Source organism: Pelodiscus sinensis, chromosome 12 (genome assembly GCF_049634645.1).
Source record: "Pelodiscus sinensis isolate JC-2024 chromosome 12, ASM4963464v1, whole genome shotgun sequence".
Taxonomy (NCBI): Eukaryota; Metazoa; Chordata; order Testudines; family Trionychidae; genus Pelodiscus; species Pelodiscus sinensis.
In genome coordinates this window covers 8,078,208-8,090,380 of record NC_134722.1, presented here as the reverse complement: position 1 = coordinate 8,090,380, position 12,173 = coordinate 8,078,208, and positions in this window count along the sequence as shown.

The following is a 12,173-nucleotide window of genomic DNA, read 5'->3' as shown; positions in this document are numbered from 1 at the left end:
CTGCGCACCGCCCCATCGAGCACCCCGGTACGTCAACAGAAAAGGCTACTTCTCCATGGTGCTGCAGGCCCTGGTTGACTACCAAGGACAATTCACTGACAATTGTGTGGGGTGGTCGGGCCGGGCACACGAAGCTCAAATCTTTCAGGAATTCCTACCTTTATCGCAGGCTGCAGGCTCGAACATTCTTCCCACGGGGAAACTTTGCTGTTGGGGACCTGGAGATGACAATCTGCACTGTGGCCGATGCGGCGTACCCCCTCATGCCCTGGCTCATGTAGCCATACACTGGGCATCTGAACGTGAGCAGGGAACAATTTAACACGCACCTGACCCGGGCGTGCTTGCAGGTTGAATGTGCCTTTGGCTGGCTTAAGGCAAGGTTTAGGTGCCTGCTCACTTGCCTTGACATGGGGGAACGCAATATCCCTGAGCTGGTGGCTGCCTGTTGTGTGCTGCACAACCTGGTAGAGAGCAAAGGGGAGGGCTTCCTCCCAGGATGGGGGACACAGGCTGATGTGGAGGGGAGGCGGTTTGAGCAGCCCCAGACAGCTGCCATCCGCCAAGCCCATCAGGTGGGGGTTTGCATCCGGGAGGCTCTGCATGAGAGATTCTCAGCAGGAGCCCAATGACTCTCCCCAATGGGACCTGTTGACCTTGGCCCCCCTCCCCAAGAGCTTTCCTCCCACAACCCATCCCTGCACCAGTCTCCGGACAGTCAACACACACACAGCAGGTTTTCTATCCAAAACGTTATGTTTATTAACAATGTGCAAAGAAATAACTTTTTGGAACAAAATAAAACTGCGTGCAAAATGTTTTCAAAAATAAACTTTCTTGTTAAACTAGCAAAGTCTTTTTAAAACTGGGGAGGAGGGAGGGCAATTTAGGTCTCAGGGTGTCGCCTGGCCCGCAAAAGTCTGCTGCCTCGGGTCCAGTGGGGCCTGGGACAGTATGTGCGGGGCTGCAGCTGGGTCTGTGCTAGCAGCAGTAGGGTGTGGGGGGTAGGCAGGGGGTGATGGGGAGGAAGGGGAGGCAGGGGCTGAGGGGGAGGAAGGAGGGGCACAGGGGGCAGGAGCATGTTGAGCGGGAGGAGTGGCAATGGGGACAGGACGTGGGACATCCAGGGCCTTATGGATGCTCCCACACACTGCTGTCCACTCGGTTGTGCCACCGAGCCCTTTCCCATGCCCTTTCAGCTGTGGTCTCCTCCATCCTTTTGAGGGCCTCTACATGCTTCCACATGAGATCATTGCAGACCCACCAGTGCCTACGGCTTCCGTGGGACCGGGTGGGTGGTGGTACAGGTGTCGCACAGCGCTCTGCTCCGGTAGGTCCGGCTGTGGAGGAGAAGAGGGAGAAGTGATCAGTTTTATGAATGCACATGCTGTCCCTGCTTATGATCAGTGTGTAAGTCCTTGGAACAATATCTGAAATATCTCCACAGTGTAGACGTAGCCTAAAAGAACAAAAAAAGAAGGCAGGGACAGGCTTCAGAGTGCTGGTGCATTCACACTAAGCTGAGGTTACACTGAACATCAGGAGGTTGCGGGCATCTTGATAAAACCTTTGGAGGACTGAGTTGTACTGTAAATAGGAATGAGTTAAATATGACAGAGAAGACATTCAGCTCTGCAAAGGGGAAGTATCTCCCAAAGAAAGAGCATCCAGACAGGCAGTATTTTTGCTGCCCTCTGGTTTTTTTTTTTGCTCTGTTAAGAAGTATTGCCCCCTCTCCCCCCCCCCCCCCCCCGGCAGTATTTCTGCAAAGCCATTATTTAGTGACATAATCCTTTCTATTTGGAGGTATAAAATACCCCTCCCATAGTGCGCTTACTGAGTGGCATCCCGGCTTGGAAAAATCCTACCTGGCTGCCACTGAGACACCGCTCCCAGAAATCTCTGCTTCCGTGGGGGTGGAACTGTGGGTTCACCTTAGTTCAATACTAGGGCTTGACATTTAGGGCGCATCTAAACGACAAAGATTTTTCGAAAGAGGATATGCAAATTCCACAGGAATTTGCATATCTTCTTCTGATTGCATTTTTGAAAGAGAATCTTTCGAAAACGAAAGTAGTCTGGACGCTTTTTAAAAAAAACAACCCTGTTTTGAAAAACCGCATAAACCTCCTTTTTTTAGGAAAAGCGTTTTTTTTTCTGAAAAAGGGTTTTTTTCCTGAAAAAACCTGCGCCCAGACTATTTTCATTTTCAAAAGATCCTCTTTCAAAAATGCGATCAGAAGGAGATATGCAAATTCTGATGGAATTTGCATATGCAAAGTTTGATGGAATTTGCATATCCTCTTTTGAAAAATCTTTGTAGTTTAGCTGTAGCCTTAGAATCCAGGGCAAAGGTTAAAGTTTTCATTTCACAGCCTCAAAATCTCTCAAACTGCTTTTTTGGGTAACATTTGGCCATAAAGGGCTGAATTCTCAGATCACCATGAGATTGCGACCATCTAATTGGTGTTCTGCTTAATGTTCCTGCTATAACCCACTAGTCATTATGTACAATACACACTCTTCTGTGCTTGATCTGTGAGTAATGTGAGTCTGTAATGGCCTCAAACCACAGACTCTGTCTCGTTCGCACAAGTGGCCTTGCTTTCCTCTCTGAAGAGTCCCCCGTTCCACCTCCGGAGTCAGCCAAGATGGCAGCTGTCACATTAACACACAGAGACTATGATAAATGCACAAGAAGTGTCAAAATAAACAGAGAGATACTGTAGTAGACACTGCTAGCAGCTGTCAGCTGGTTTCATTTGGGGAAGCAGTATCCCCAGAGACCAGTATAGCATTATGGTAGATTATTTGCTCTCTTCCAAAACTTAATAGTTGGCCAGCTAGGAACTAGCTGAACATCAACTGCACTTTCAAGTCATTTATATAGACATCATCAAGCCCAGCTCCCTTGAGAAATAGGTTTTACCCACGAGAGCTCATGATATAATATATTTGTTAGTCTTTAAAAAACAACAAGCAATCCTGTGGCACCTTTGAGACTAACACAGCTACGCCTCTGAGACTTTTCTTCTGAGAATGGGTGTCCTTCTGACCTGTCAGCTCTATCTGGACTAGATGAAAGAACCAAATTCACAGAGGGGCAGGGGCTGGGTCCAAAGATATGGATTCAACCCTCCAGTAACCCACCTCTAATATAAGATCCGACAAGGCTAAGATGCAAGCCTATAGTTTTCACCCATCTCTAATTTTGACAGGTGTTAAATACCGGGAAACAAGTTGCTGGGACCTCATGGACCAGCAACTAGCAGAGTGCAAAGGCCTGACCTGCCACTAGGGGGTGCCCAAGGAGAGGAGCCGTATGGCATCCCCTCTTTATTGCAACACAGTAAACACTGGACTTCATCTGAGGAGACCAAATCCATTGATCTCAACTAGACTTTTAGTCTCTTTTCATAATACGTAAGACTGGTAGGTGCACTATAAGAAATGGTGTCAGAATAAATTAGCCTGCACAGTGGATCACTTTATGTTGCTCGTTTAGTGCTGGCTGAATCTTATTTAGAATAACTTAATTATGTTTGTGCTCATTAAGGTTACAGTAGGAAAAATACTGATATACGAAAGGGAGGGGAGACGACTTTTTGTGTAACTCAAAACTGAAAGTTGGAAAAGCAAAATCCTTCATTTCTGAGTCCTGCTAATAGACAGGTTTTGGCCTTGAGATACAACTTGGTTGTGCAATCATATCTGGAACTAATTATTTTGACAAAATGTACAAGTGGAGAAAACATAGAAGCAGCTCTTTGCTGCCGCAGGATAGAGAAAGCAGCAGAATCAAAGCTGGTCCTATGCTGATAGCCCCAAACCAATGCACCCAGGGGGAAGAAGCACTTCCTTTCTGAAAGCACATCACTGTAGCATTAGATCAAGTACAAAGTGGGCATTGTTCTGTTTTAGGTGTGCAACATGAATGCAAACTTCCTTAAGTTTTTCAGAAGTGAGCTAGGACATTAGTAGTGGGTATATTTTCTGCAAAGTTCCGTTTATCTGCTCTGAAGGGAAATACAATTATCACATAGGTGACGATGATTGACTAAGACTATAGCAGTGCTCAGGTCTTGCTTTCATGGCAAAATTAACATGGAAATACTAATCTTCCCAGTTCATGATTTGGTTCCAGAGGGAAACCAAAGAAATTCATTCCCACTATTGGTTCCACTCCCGCAAACATTCTATTAATTCCCAGCCAAGAAATGTATTTTTCTTTGCCTCTCCGGATAACAGTGGGCCTCTGTGTTTTCCATATTTAGCATCTATTCTTTTAATCACTTTATCATTTAGAGTATTGTCATGTTGTTGACGCCAAGAGCTTTCTGATAAGGCATGTTTCATTTAGTGAGTAAATCCCTCTGCTTTGTTTACAAAGAAGAAAAGCAAATGAGAAAAGCAAATGAGGGAAAAGTGATCAGGACTAGTCAACATGGGATTCACCAAGAGCAAGTCATGTCTGACCAACCTGATTAGCTTTTATGGTGAGGTACCTGGATCCTTGGTCATGGGGAAGTCAGTGGATGTGATGAACCTTGACTTTCGCATTTTGATATGGACTCCCATAGTATTCTAATCAGCAAGTTAAGGAAATATGGATTGGATAAATGGACTATAAGATGGATAGAAAGCTGGCTAGACTGTTGGTCCCAACGGGAAGTGGTCAACAGCTCAATGTCTGGTTGGTAGTCGGTTTCTAGCAGAGTGCCCCAAGGATCGGTTCTAGGGCCAGTTTTGTTCAACATCTTTATTAATGACCTGGATGAGGGGATGGATTGCACCCTCAGCAAGTTTGCAGATGACACTAAGCTAGGGGGAGAGGTAGATATGTTGGAGGGCAGGGATAGGGTCCAGAGTGACTTTGACAAATTGGAGGATTGGGCCAAAAGAAATCTGATGAGATTCAACAAGGACAAATGGAAAGTCCTGCACTCGGGACGGAAGAATCCCAAGCACTGTTGCAAGCTGGGGACTGACAGGCTAAGCAGCAGTTTGGCAGAAAAGGACCTGGGAATTACAGTGGATGAGAAGCTAGATATGAGTCAACAGTGTGTCCTCGTAACCAAGAAGGCTAATGGCATATTAGGGTACGTTAGGAGGAGCATTGCTAGCAGATCTAGAAAAGTGATTATTCTCCTGTATTTGGCACTGGTGAGGCCCCATCTGGCCCCATCCAGTCCCCCCTCCCCACTATAGAAAGGATGTGGATGCATTTGAGAAGGTTCAATGGAGGGCAACCAAAATGATGAGGGGGCTGGAGCACATGACCGATGAGGAGAGGCTGAGGGATTTGGGCTTATTTAGTCTGCAGAAGCGAAGAGTGAGGGGGGATTTGATAGCAGCCTTCAACTTCCTGAAGGGAGGTTCCAAAGAGGATGGAGAGAGGCTGTTCTCAGTAGTGATGGATGGCAGAACAAGGAGCAACGGTCTCAAGTTGCAGTGGGGGGAGATCTAGGTTGGCTATTAGGAAAAACTATTTCACTAGGAGGGCAATGAAGTGAGGTGGTGGAATTTCCATCCCTAGAGGTTTTTAAGTCTCAGCTTGACAAAGCTCTGGCTGGGGAGATTTAGTTGGGATTGGTCCTGCATTGGGCAGGGGGCTGGACTCGATGACCTCCTGAGGGCTCTTCCAGCCCTAGGAGTCTATGATTCTATGTTTCTATGAGGGAGAGATGCAAAAGCCTAGCAACATGGGCAGCAAGGGAAAGATTTGGGTTTATTGGATTATTAGCCCTGCAGCATGGAGTTGTCATGATACGTTGTTGGTGAGACGGGAATGGTCCAAAGTCATTGCAAGTATCAGACATGGGGTCAGGACTACTGATGGGGGAGGGCAGTTGCTTTGGGGGCCTGGAGATTTAAAAGGGCCCGCGACTACCATGGCAGCAGCATTGGTCAGAGAACCAGGCCCTTTAAAGATCATCACCACAGCCTCGCGCAGCTGAGGGCTGCATAGGGAAAGCAAGGCATAGATGCTCCTAGCCCTGCCTCTTTTGCCTGAGGCCCCACCCCTTCTGGGGGTCTGGAGCCAACCTCCCCCCCCACACACACACATTGCCCAGGGCCCAGCAGAGTCTGCTTGAGGCACACATTATGCAGTCATCTTGAAGTTATGCTGAAGAACTATTCGTTTTCTCTGTTTTCATAAGCCAAAATAAACTTCGTTGATTTTTTTTTAACCTAAATCATCAGTGAGTCTTGGCCATGCCTCTGTTAGGTTGGCCCAAACTGTTGTCAGGAATTTGACAGAGAGTTTTGGGGCCATTTATGTAAAATGTATTGTTCAGCTCTCCTAGATACCTCTGACCTCCCTTGCTAATGTGTGAACTTTCAAGAAGAGAATGCCGAATTCTGAACAGGGCACTGTGTTTTATTCCGCTGAAACGCCCATTGCTTGGGCAAGGAACCTTCGAATCTACTGCCTTGTTCTTCAAGGTACTGTCATATTCTTAGTTAAGGACTCATTTCCAATATCTTTATACACACGGGCTGCGTCTAGACTGGCACATTTTTCCGCAAAAGCACCTGCTTTTGCGGAAAAACGTGCCAGCTGTCTACACTGGCCGCTTGAATTTCCGCAAAAGCACTGACGATCTCATGTAAGATTGTCAGTGTTCTTGCGGAAATGCTTTGCTGCTCCCGTTCGGGCAAAAGCCCTCTTGCACAAATGCTTTTGCTCAAGAGGGCCAGTGTAGACAACGCGGTATTGTTTTGCGCAAAAAAAGCCCCGATCGCGAAAATGGCGATCGGGGCTTTCTTGCGCAAAACCGCATCTAGATTGGCACGGATGCTTTTCCACAAAAAGTGCTTTTGTGGAAAAACGTCCGTGCCAATCTAGACGCTCTTTTCTGCAAATGCTTTTAACGGAAAACTTTTCTGTTAAAAGAATTTGCGGAAAATCATGCCAATCTAGACGGAGCCACGGAGTAGATCCTTACTTTCATAAGTTATCTCATTGAAATCCACAAAGAGCTTTTTGTCCTCAGTAAAGCGCTGTCCAACACATGTAAAGGATGCCTTAGGCCGTGTTTCTCAACCAATACCCTCAGGGATACTCGAGAGAAGTCTGGGGGGTACGTCAACGCAACTGAAATTTGGAGAAAACTGAATTTTGGTTTTAAGTTTTACAGCACTTTATTATTTTTGTCCTTTTTACACCCAAAAATTTCATCTCCCACCCGGCTATGATTAAGTTGTTTAAACAAATGTGTTGCAATGGTAGAAAAAACATGTGTGTCTGAAAACTGTAGGCACTGGGGGTACTTATAATTTTTTTGAAAGAGGTACATATATATATATATATATATATATATATATTTAAAGGGGATTTTATTAAAAAAAGGTTGAGAAACACTGTTCTAGGCCTGATAGTCTGTGATGGTACTGCACCGGGGGGGGGGGGGGCGTGGGCCCGATCCTTTTTCTCCCCCAGGGAGAAATTTCTCCCCCTGAAATTTTAATAGATTGAAAAGCTCGAAAACCACTGCCCAAGGCAAATGGGAGGTGTCATGTTCAATGCTTGGAAACAAGTATTGATCCCTACAATGTCAAATCTGGCGTTAAAGAGCTCAGGATCTGGCCAGTTGATGAATTCTAGTCTAGTCTATTGTATTCAGCTTCTTAGCCCAGATTACTCGCCCCTTGAATGTGAGCACCATCCAGAAGCATATGAAGTAATATGAATTATCATTTGTCATATATAACGTCTAATCCAAGTTGGGCTGAAAATAGAGCCATTTCTTTCAATTCCTCCATGTTGGGGTTTGGCATCATTTGTAAACCTCATATACAACCTATGAATGTTTGCAAAACCAAAAGCTATTTCCATTTCCCAATAATGGTTAATTATATAAATGTGATTAAATGCAATAGCCATGGAACACAGCGTACTGAGGATGGGGAGAAAAAAAAACTGGAAAGAAAACCAATCTTAATGTGTCCTGAAAACTTTAAATAGTTCTTTACACTTTTTTTTTTATTAAACCAGACCATCTGTATTGATATAAAAAGTTTGTTTGGGCCAGATGTTGACAAACTGCTCAGTGTTTTTTTTTATGTAACTTGGATGACTCCTTATATAGAGCATATTAGCCTACATGAGTGATATGAATATTTGATTGTATGCAGTTGTGCAAGGTGTGAATCTCAAGGAAAATTCTTGTTCAGCTGGTGTCATAAGAGTTAAATGAATGTTGCTACCTAAATCAGACCTCCCAAAAGGTTCATATTCATTCATCCTTCCCACAATAAGATAGATTCTATTTCAAGGACTGTCTTCCCACATTAAAATCACTGCTATGTAAGTTTACAAATAGGTACCACTATTTCTTTTGAACACTAAGATTTCTTAGGTTCCTTTTGGCCTAAGCCACAAACTCCAGATTGGAATATAAACCCTTGCTAAAGTTCAGGCAGTGCTTGGATTCTGGTTTGTGTCCAAATCTCGACCCCAGTTAAGTTTTAACTCAGTTCTTAGCAAGGCAAAGTCCTGTGTAAATCAAAGACGGAGACAAAAGCAAGTAAGTGAGTGGGATTTGGCCCTTGGTTTGGAAAGATTGCATCCACCATGATTCAGTGTGTTTTAAGAACACATTGCCTGACCTGAGAACATTCTGTTTACAGCATGGCCTTATGTTTAGGTTACTCTGATGGGAAAGCATATGTGTTGCAACATCCAAATGCACAAAGGCAAGTTAAGGGTGCTTTAGAAGCCATAACTCAGTATGTTCCTGCTTCTGCCTCCATTGAGAAAGCTGCTTGTTCTGTTCTCCATGTCAGTCCCAGCATTCTTATGACAGGCATAGAATGACTTGGAAGGAGTAGATTTTTATTGGTAAATATGCATTTCACTGTACACACAAACCGATTGAAAAAAAATATTTCCATCGCTGATCATGGAAAATTACAGACAGGCCAAGTCAAAAAGGAATGCAGCTTGAGCACTTAATTGTTTGATTTCAGGATGTTTACTTTGTCTATTTTGACATGTGATGCTGACACAGTTTGTGGCTGAATGGTTACAAAACTTTACATTTTTGATTCTCAGTGTCTGCTGTCATTTAATAATCACTGGCTGGCTCTCCCATTCTCCGTTACACCCCATCACAGTTCCAGCAACGGGGAAAATGTCAACAGATAAAAATAAAAAGGTGCTTACGAATAAACAAAAGGAAAAATTATGTAGCACTTTAAAGACTAATAAGATGATTTAATAAGTGATGAGCTTTGGTGGGCTAAACCAGACTAACAGGCTACCTCTCTATTACTAGGAATAAACAAGGATGTTATCCACTGCAGTTATAAAGAAATTATGAATTCTGCCATGCCCAGTCATCTGTTCTCTCTCCTAGATCCTCCCCAGTCCCTGCCAAAGGATCAGCCTTCCTGCCTCCTCTTCTCTTGTCCAGCCTAGAGTGGTGTTGCTGTAGGACCGCAATTAACAGCGCCCCTTAGTGGTACAATCTGGAACTACACCTCCTTGTTCAACTGAACAAAAACGCCTTGGTGTTATGCACATGCCTCTAGGACAGGGTTACTCAACTTTGGAAGCCCCGGGGGCCACAGTGATACAGCACATGCTGAGGGCTGCAACTTAAGTGCAACTATATATGCAAATATATGCAAATAACTTCTTTCACACTGACGGGAATGAATACAAGGACTAAGGCAAGACTACAGAGCACGCAGGCCCCATGTAAGTCAGTTCTGCTGATATTAATAAAATGCAATATTTACCCGATTTCCACCCATATGACAGCACTTTTAATGAGCAATGACAGGCCAGGAATGTAACTACTAAAACGCATATCAACGGAAGACCATTACTGTTTTGTTTTGGCTCTCACCCGTGGGCTGCAAACAAACGGGCCTTCTAGGATATGACTTTGCATAAACTGAGCAGACCCTCACATAAATAACCGCGCAGACAGGGCTTGTTTCTCCAGGGCGCTACATTTAGAGTCAAAATTTTGCTGTCTTTACATCTCTTAACGCCAAGGAATACTAATTTTATGAACTGTTTGGCCCGAATCAGACTCTTCATGTAGAATATCCAGTGAGGGTCCCTGTTTTCATCTGGAGAACTTTGCACTGATCAACACGCTTGTAATTATTACTTGACACTGTGCAAGCAAATGCCACTTACATATGCAAACTGGAGATTTGCTAAGTGCAAAATTTGCCAGAGTGGAGGACATTTTTACAAAATTGCAGTTCGTTCTTGGTCCACAGGCAACATTTTCTCTCTTACATATTATCTGTCTCTAGATTTTAGAAATAAATCCAAACAAAGAATTAACTAACTTTAGAGATTAGTGCAATCATTCAAAGTAGACACGCAGTTCAATCTGATACCATGACGGAATCAACAATGAGTTCCTCCGCTACTGTAAACCATTGTAGCTCCTTTGAAAGAAACCCAGTGACACCAATTTCCAGCAGCGAAGGAGGTGGCTCAGGAAAAGGCTAATGTCCCCCCAAAATTGGATTTGGATCAAGGTGGGTTTGCTAACAGTCCCAGGGTTCATGGATAGAGCTCTGGGCTAGGTCCCACCTTTTGGCAATGGAGTGTGTCAAGCTAAATGCAATACTGCTATTGTTAACTGTGACGCGGTGGGGATTGTATTCTCCCTGTTCACTCTGTTACCCTGCATGTGATTTCTAGTGTCCTGTGGTAACCCTGAGTGTGTGCCTCAATTTCCCTGGGCACTGCTCCAACATCCAGAGGGGGTATGACTCCCACTGAAAAAGGCTGCCCCAATCCCAAAGTTCACAATAGCTAAGGCTCTCTGCAACACAAGCGTGGGAGTGGGGGTTCAATCAGGTGACATCTTTTGCCCAGGAAGATGGGCAAAGGAGGAGGCTGCCTGCAGGGCTGGGACTGATTGCTGAGTGTGCTGAGGGTCCCTGGGCTGGAACTCAGAGTAGTGGGTGGGCCTGGGTGTGACGGTTTCACCCGCCCCCTGTGCTTTATGAAATTGATTGATGGATACAAATATGCATAACTCAAAGATGCTTTGGGGAAAATACCTCTTGTAATCAATTTTAATGCCACAATCTGCTGGCTCTACACATCTTATTTTGGTGTATGTATCACTCTTGTACGTAGAGTAAGGAATATGGAGTATGGAATGGTTTATGGTTTTACATGTGCAAATGAAAGCCAGCAAGGGTGTTTCCCTCAGGTTACGTCTACACTACAGGGTTTTTGCACAAAAACCTGTGGAGCATCCACAGCTCAAGAGTGTTTTTGTGCAAGTAAATGTACAATCAAAAGAACAGAGGGGTTTTTGCGGCGTAGGTATTCCTCTTTCTATGAGGAATAATTCCCTTTTGTGCAAGAGTTTTTGCTCAAAAAGGTGTGTGTGGATGGGCAACAGGGGGAGGTTGCGCAAAAAGAGCCAATCAAAAAAAGCCTAGGTGCTCTGCTGGCTATTCTGTGATTAGCAATCAGAGCTTTCTTTTTGCGAGAGTGTTCGTGCAGTCTGGACACACTTGTGCAAAAGCGCATCGCTTTTGTGATGCGCGTTTGTAGTGTAAATGTGCTCTTGCACAAGAAGTTTTTGCGGAAGATCTCTTCCGCAAGAAGTTTCTTCTGCAAGAAGCCTGCAGTGTAGATGTAGCCTCAATGTCTGGGTGATCCCCTGTAAACAGCCAGTACCATTTGTCCTTTAAGGCCCTACAGGAAGGCTATTTAGGATGTATAGTTTTCAGGCCCTTGGTCTTTGGCTGGCATGTCACTCCCAAGAGAATGAACCATAGACTCCAGGGAAAAAAGACCTTCCCTGTCTTGGAGGCTTAGCTGAAATAAGATCAGTTTTAGGGTAAGTTTACACTGAAGTTTTAGTGTGTTAGAACTAGCTATGCATTTTCATAGAATCATGGAATACTAGAACTGGAAGGGACCTCGAGATATCAATTCCAGTCCCCTGCTCTCATGGGAGGATCAAGCATGGTATATATCATCCCTGATAGATGTCTGTCTAATCTGCTCTTAAATATCTCCAGAGATGGAGATTCCACAACCTCCCTAGGTAATTTATTCCAGTGTTTAACCATCCTGATCGATAGGAAGTTTTTCCTAATGTCCAACCTAAACCTCGCTTGCTGCAGTTTAAACCCATTGCTTCTTGTCCTATTCTCAGAGCCCAATGAGAACAATT